This window comes from Zea mays, chromosome 2, assembly GCF_902167145.1.
Source record: "Zea mays cultivar B73 chromosome 2, Zm-B73-REFERENCE-NAM-5.0, whole genome shotgun sequence".
NCBI classification, from domain to species: Eukaryota; Viridiplantae; Streptophyta; class Magnoliopsida; order Poales; family Poaceae; genus Zea; species Zea mays.
This window is the reverse complement of record NC_050097.1, coordinates 119692195-119699092: the sequence shown is the minus strand read 5'-3', so window position 1 is coordinate 119699092 and position 6898 is coordinate 119692195.

Below are 6898 nucleotides of genomic sequence, written 5' to 3'. Positions count from 1 at the left end.
TCGAAGATGAGGGATCGAACCGACTTAAAGATAGAATGAACTTTTAGTCCATAAGGGTCTGAGTCAATGTTGTAAACTTTTATGAGGGGCATGATTGTAATTCCTCACAGGATGTGTCCTGTGCCTATAAATAGTGAACAGTATTCCTTTACTGTTCACGCATTCCTGTAATTGCAAACGCTTCACTCGGGAATTATTATTTGTCAAGGCAAAGGTATAAATGTACCTAAACATTATGTTCAAGCATCTTAGATTCATATAATAAGATATGTGAATAATGTCACTTATTTACGATATATCTATCTTCAATGTTTCACATTGTACATTACCTTGTATTATCTTTGTAAGTTTAATTACGAAGGTGAAACCTTCATAATATTCTGCTCATGGTCTTCATCCGAAGTTCATTAAATCCTTGGGGAGATAATGCTTCAGCGGACGAAGGGCATTGATATTTAACATTTTATGTTGCCTTGTTCTTAATTCATAGCATTTGAGAACAAGTCCCCAACATTGGCGCCCACCTCCGGTGAACTCACTTCCACTTTTTTGAGTTGATGGCTTCGTTCAACAATCAAGCTGGAGCTGCTTTGGCTCCGAAGCTGGTACTCCCGATAACAGGCGGTTCATGCTCAGAGCCAGCCAACAAGAAGCAGAAGAAGGAGGCACAGAGAAGGGTACAGCATGTCGGGGTGCAAGGACCCTTCATCAAGTCAAGATGGTCTCACATTCCAATTACCTTCTCTCAAGAGGATCTTCAACTCAAGGATTACCCACACAACGATGCTATGGTTATCTCTTGTGTGATCAAAGGATTTCTGGTCCATAATGTTTTGGTTGATACAGGCAGCGCAGCTGATATCATATTTGCTAAGGCCTTCAGACAGATGCAAGAGCCCGAAGACAAAATCCATGATGCCACACATCCCCTTTGTGGCTTCGGAGGAAGGCAAATCGTAGCACTTGGAAAAATCACAATGCCAGTAACCTTCGGATTCATTAACAACACAAGGACTGAACAAGTTGTATTTGATATTGTTGACATGGAATACCCTTACAATGCAATCATTGGTCGTGGTACTCTCAATGCCTTCGAAGCAATTCATCATCCAGCTTATCTTTGCATGAAGATACCATCGGACCAAGGGCCCATTGCTATTCATGGAAGTCAGGAAGCTGCCAGAAGGGCCGAAGGAAATTGGATAGACTCAAAAGCAATCCATAACATAGATGGAGCTGAAGCTTGTGAGCAATACAAGTTCAGAAGGGAAAAAGCTGCTTCGGCCGATCAGCCGAAGCCCATGCTCTTGTGTGAGGATATAGCAGAGCAGAAGGTGCTCTTGGGATCTCAACTGTCTGAAGAACAGGAGAAAACCTTGATAAGGTTTTTGTTCAACAACAAAGATGTTTTTGCTTGGTCAGCTAATGATCTTTGCGGAGTTAACAGGGATGTTATTGAACACTCGCTCAATGTTGATCCATCCTTCAGACCAAGAAAGCAGAGGCTTCGGAAGATGTCTGATGACAAGGCTGAAGGTGCTCGAAATGAAGTGAAAAGACTCCTCAGTGCCGGAGTTATCAGAGAGGTAAAATACCCAGAATGGCTGGCTAACAATGTTATGGTAAAGAAGGCCAATGGTAAATGGAGGATGTGTATCGATTTTACTGATCTCAATAAGGCTTGTCCGAAGGACGAGTTTCCATTGCCAAGAATGGATTCCCTAGTTGATGCAGCAGCTTCATCAGAGCTTATGAGTCTGCTGGATTGTTATTCAGGCTATCACCAAATTTGGATGAAGAAGGAGGATGAGCCGAAAACCAGCTTTATAACCCCTAGTGGAACATATTGTTACCTTCGGATGCCTGAGGAGCTTAAGAATGCTGGAGGAAGCTTCAGCAGAATGATAGAGAAGGTTCTTCATTCTCAGATAGGCAAGAATGTGCTAACTTATGTTGATGATATCATTGTGAAAAGCACGAAGCAAGATAATCACATTGCTGATCTGCAGGAGACCTTCGCTAATTTTAGACAGACTGGTTTAAAGCTGAATCCAGAAAAATGTGTCTTCAGAGTGAAGAAGGGGAAATTTCTTGGTTGCCTAGTTTCAACAAAAGGAATTGAGGCTAATCCAAACAAAATTGAAGCTATCCTTCGAATGGAACCACCAAGTACAAAGAAGGGAGCTCAAAGATTGACAGGAAGACTGGCATCTCTTAACAGATTCATATCTAGATCAGCAGAGAGAAATTTACCATTTTTTGAAGTACTAAAGTCAGCCGAAGTTTTTCAATGGGGACCAGTCCAGCAGAGAGCCTTCGAAGAGCTGAAGCAATACTTGATAGATCTAACAACACTAACTCCACCAACGCCAGGGGCTCCTCTTTTGTTATATGTGGCAGCTTCGCACTCAGCGGTAAGTGCAGCACTTGTCCAGGAGAAGCTTGAAGGTCAAGTCAAAAAGCAAGCCCCAATATACTTTGTATCAGAAGTTCTTAGTCTATCAAAGAAAAATTATACAGAATTGGAGAAGGTACTGTATGCTGTTTTGATGGCCTCCAGGAAGCTTCGGCATTATTTTCAAGCTTACAATATAATTGTTCCTTCTTCACAATCGTTGAAGGATATTATGAGAAATCGAGAAGCTACTGGAAGGATTGGAAAATGGGCTGCAGAGCTCAATGAATTTTGTATTGATTATGTGCATAGATCTTCGATTCAGTCCCAAGCGTTGGCAGACTTCAGTGCTGACTGGACGCCAGGGGCTCAGGAGGAAGAAACGAATAAAGATGCCGAAGTATGGACAGTGTTTTGCGATGGGTCTTGGGGAACCTTCGGAGCGGGAGCAGCTGCTGTGTTGGTTTCACCTTCCAAAGTTAAAACTTGTTATGCGACAAGACTTGATTTCAGTTGCACAAATAATATTGCTGAGTACGAAGCTCTGCTCTTGGGTCTTCGGAAGTTAAAGGCAATGGGAATCATAAGGGCCATTCTTAAAACTGATTCCCAAGTTATTTCTGGTCATATTGACAATAGCTATAAAGCAAGAGATCCGAAGCTTGAAAAATATTTAGATACAGTCCGAAGGATTGAGGCTTCCTTTGAAGGATTCTCTGTTAAAAATATTCCCCGTGGAGAAAATGAATATGCTGATCTATTAGCCAAGTCAGCAGCACAGGGGCTGCCCTTACCTTCGGAAGTATTTTTCGAAACAATAAAAGCACCTTCGGTCGAGCTTCTTGAAAGAGCGGTCCTCAACATATCCCATGTCTATAGTGAAGATTGGAGAACTGAAATCATCTCTTTCCTTCAGGGTAATTTTCTTTCAGATGACGAAGCCTATAACAGGAGGATAGAAGCAAGAGCTCGACCATATGTCATAATAGAAGGGGAACTATACAAGCGTGGGGTCTGTTCCCCGTTACTCAAGTGTTTATCCAGAGCCGAAGGCGTAGAATTGATGAAGGAAATACACGCAGGCCTGTGTGGATCTCACATTGGATCTAGGCCTTTGCTCGGAAAAGTTTTTCATCAAGGATTTTATTGGCCAAAGGCAGCTTCGGATGCAGCAGATTTAGTCCAAAAGTGCGAAGGTTGTCAGAAATGTGCAAGAGATCAAAAACAACCTTCGTCTTTAACTCAGTTAATACAACCCACTTGGCCGTTGCAAAGGTGGGGCCTTGATTTGTTAGGTCCATTACCACCAGCACAGGGGAACTTAAGATATGTTGTAGTGGCAGTGGAATATTTTTCCAAGTGGATTGAGGCAAAGCCTTTAGCCACAATAACTTCGGTTACTATTCAAAAGTTTTTCTAGCAAAATATTGTTTGTCGCTTCGGAGTGCCGAAGGCCATTACTGTGGATAATGGGACATAGTTTGATTCTGAAGCTTTCAGAGAATTTTGTGATCAAATTGGCACGAAGATCCATTTTGCATCAGTTCGACATCCGGAGTCAAACGGACTTGTTGAAAGAGCTAATGGGATCATTATGACAGGAATAATGAAGTTAATCTTCAATCAGCACAGGGGAAAGTGGCCAGACGAATTAATCAAAGTAGTGTGGAGCCATAATACAACAGTGTCAAGATCAACACGATTTACGCCATTCAAACTATTGTTTGGTGACGAGGCAATAACCCCGGAAGAAGCCAAAGCAGGATCAATAAGAACAGTAGCTTCGGCAGAAGGCGAAGACGAAGCTGATTACTCTGTGGAAAAAGATGCTATAGAAGGGATCAGGCTTCAAGCTGTGGAAAACATCAACAAATATCAAGCTGAAACAATAAAATGGCGTGACAGAAAGGTTAGGCTGAAGAACATTGAACAAGGACACTTGGTGCTTCGAAGAGTAGCCAACCCTGACACAGTAGGCAAATTACAGCTGAAGTGGGAAGGACCTTTTTTGGTAGTATCTTCGTCAAGACCCGGTTCCTACAGATTGAAGGATATGGATGGCAACGACATTCCTAGATCATGGAATGCGGATGAGCTTCGGCGATATTATGTTTAGCTTGATGTAATTTTTTCTATTCTTTTTTGTGGCACCCTTTTCCTTTCCAAAGGGGGAGAAAGGTTTTTAATGGGGCCACAACATGTAATTTTTCTTTTCCTTATTTCAATTCTATAAGAGTGATATCCCCCAAAAAATGTAAATGTAAATGCAAAAGAAAAAGAAAAGAAAACAGGGAGAAGCTCAAAAGTCGTTCCTAAGGGAATGCAGAGCTTACAGCGAAAAATAAACGCTGATTCCGTCGAAAGTAAAAGGTGAAGAAGCTCCTAAGGGAGGCTTACAGCGAAAAATAAACGCTGATTCCGCTGAAAGTAAAAGGCGAAGAAGCTCCTAAGGGAGGCTTACAGCGAAAAGTCAGCGCTGATACACCGAAAAGTAAACGGTGGAGCCGAAAAGTAAACGGCAAAAAGATTTGAATCATTCCCAAGGGGATGAAGGGCTATGATTATGGTTTTTGAATATGTGTTCCGATATTCATTTGCATGATACATTACATCATGTCATTTGCATTCATAAACATTCATTTAGACATATATAGAATCATCATCATCATACTTCAGCTTCGTCATACTTCAGCTTCGTCATCCTGCACATATTAAAGAACAGAATAAGAAAGGTGCAAATTTCAAGGAGAAGGTAAAAGTAACAAATATAAGTTTCTCACTGGCTTAAGGTGGCTTCGAGCTTCGTCACCAGCCATTTTTCGCCCGCCATTTACCCAAATTTGGGTCATAAATCTATTTCCGATGCTTCGGGCTAGGCTTGGGATATCAACCAAATCTGCTGCTGACAAGCTGAAGTTTGGCCTATTCATAATTTTTCTGTGCGTACAGCCAGCCTTCAGAAAAGCGGTAGCTGTGCCTCGAGAAGCTACCAGGACACAGAAGTCAGCATGCCCAGCAATAACTTCGTCAAGAGCATCAACCTCGCCTTCAATATATTCCAAGGTGCTGGGCAGGTTTTCAGCTGAAGGTGAAAATTTTTCAGAACTGGCTCCGATAGAGTGAAACACGTCCTTCAGCCGCTGCATGCATCGGCTGCCGAAATTTAGGCATTTCTCTTGAAGTTCCTTCAATGATTTTTGCAAATTCGAATTTTTCTCGATCTCAGTCTTGAGACTTGTTTCAAGGTTCTTCTTTTCTTGCTCAGATTTTTCTGACTTTTTGAGTAATTCATTCTTTAAACTGTCATTTTCGGCTTGGACCTCAGCCAAGGAGCCTTCCATAGACTGAATAACAAAGTCTTTCTTTTCTAGGGCACCTTCGTGTTCTTTAGCTATGATTTCAAGGTCTTGAATGGTGAAGTCCTTCTTCTTCAGAACAGCTTCGTAATTTTCAACTTTTTCTTCTAAATCTTTGATGATAGCTTTGTTCTTTTCCTCTTCAAGATCTTGTTGCATTTTTAGCACATTACTTAATAGTATACTCTGCCAAAAAAACCTTTGTCAGAAAACGATATAAAAATAATAATAATAATAAAATAATAATAATATTTTTTACCTTAAAATTAGCATAGAGCAGGCTATCGGCGATATGTTGTCGCTGGTACCTGCAAAGGTCCGCTTCTATCTTCGGCAGGCCAACGCTTTTGGAGAAGGTCCTAACAACTTTGGCCTCGGTGCGATTCCGAAGGCATCTTAGCTTCCCTTCGTTGACCCCACCAAATAGCATAGACCCTGGTTTATATCCGCAGGATATGGCATATTTCTTCAGCTCTTCTTTTTCAGCACCTATTAATTCTTGTCCAAGTAAATCTTGAAAGTTAAAATTTCCTTCCTCCAAAATGTCTTCAACCTGCTCTTTTCCCTTTTCAGTAGCCGTGTTCACCGCAGCCACAGCAGCTTCTTCTTTAGCCATTTTCAGAAGTATATTGTCAATAACTTCAAGTGTGGTTTCCAGGTTTGAATCTTCAGTGGTCCCGGCTTCGGCTCCGGTAGCTTCGGCTCCGGTAGTTTCGTCGGCTTCGGCTCCGGCGGTTGCAACTTCAGTGGTTTCGGCCCCGGTAGCTTCGGCTGCGGCGGCTTCGGCTTCGGCGGTCTCGACAATAACAATTTTTGACGCCGATACCGGTGGCGGTGTCTGATGAATCACATCTGTCAATTGGATAATTCTGCGTTTTTTCGGCTTTGCAGGACTTTCTGCTGCCGAAGCTTCTTTGTCCTTCTGAAAAAACTTCGTCAGTTCCGGCGCCAGCGGACTTAGCTTGACAGGCAAAGATTCAGTCATTACCTTCAGAATTTCTTCTACTTTGGCAGCAGAAGGTGTCGCAGGAACTCCCTCATCTGGGACCAATCTCTTTGGTTCTTGAGATACAGGCTTTGGAGATGCAGCTTTTCTTTTTCTTGAAGCAGCTACCTTCGGTTCAAAGTTTTCTTTCTTCTTTTTTGG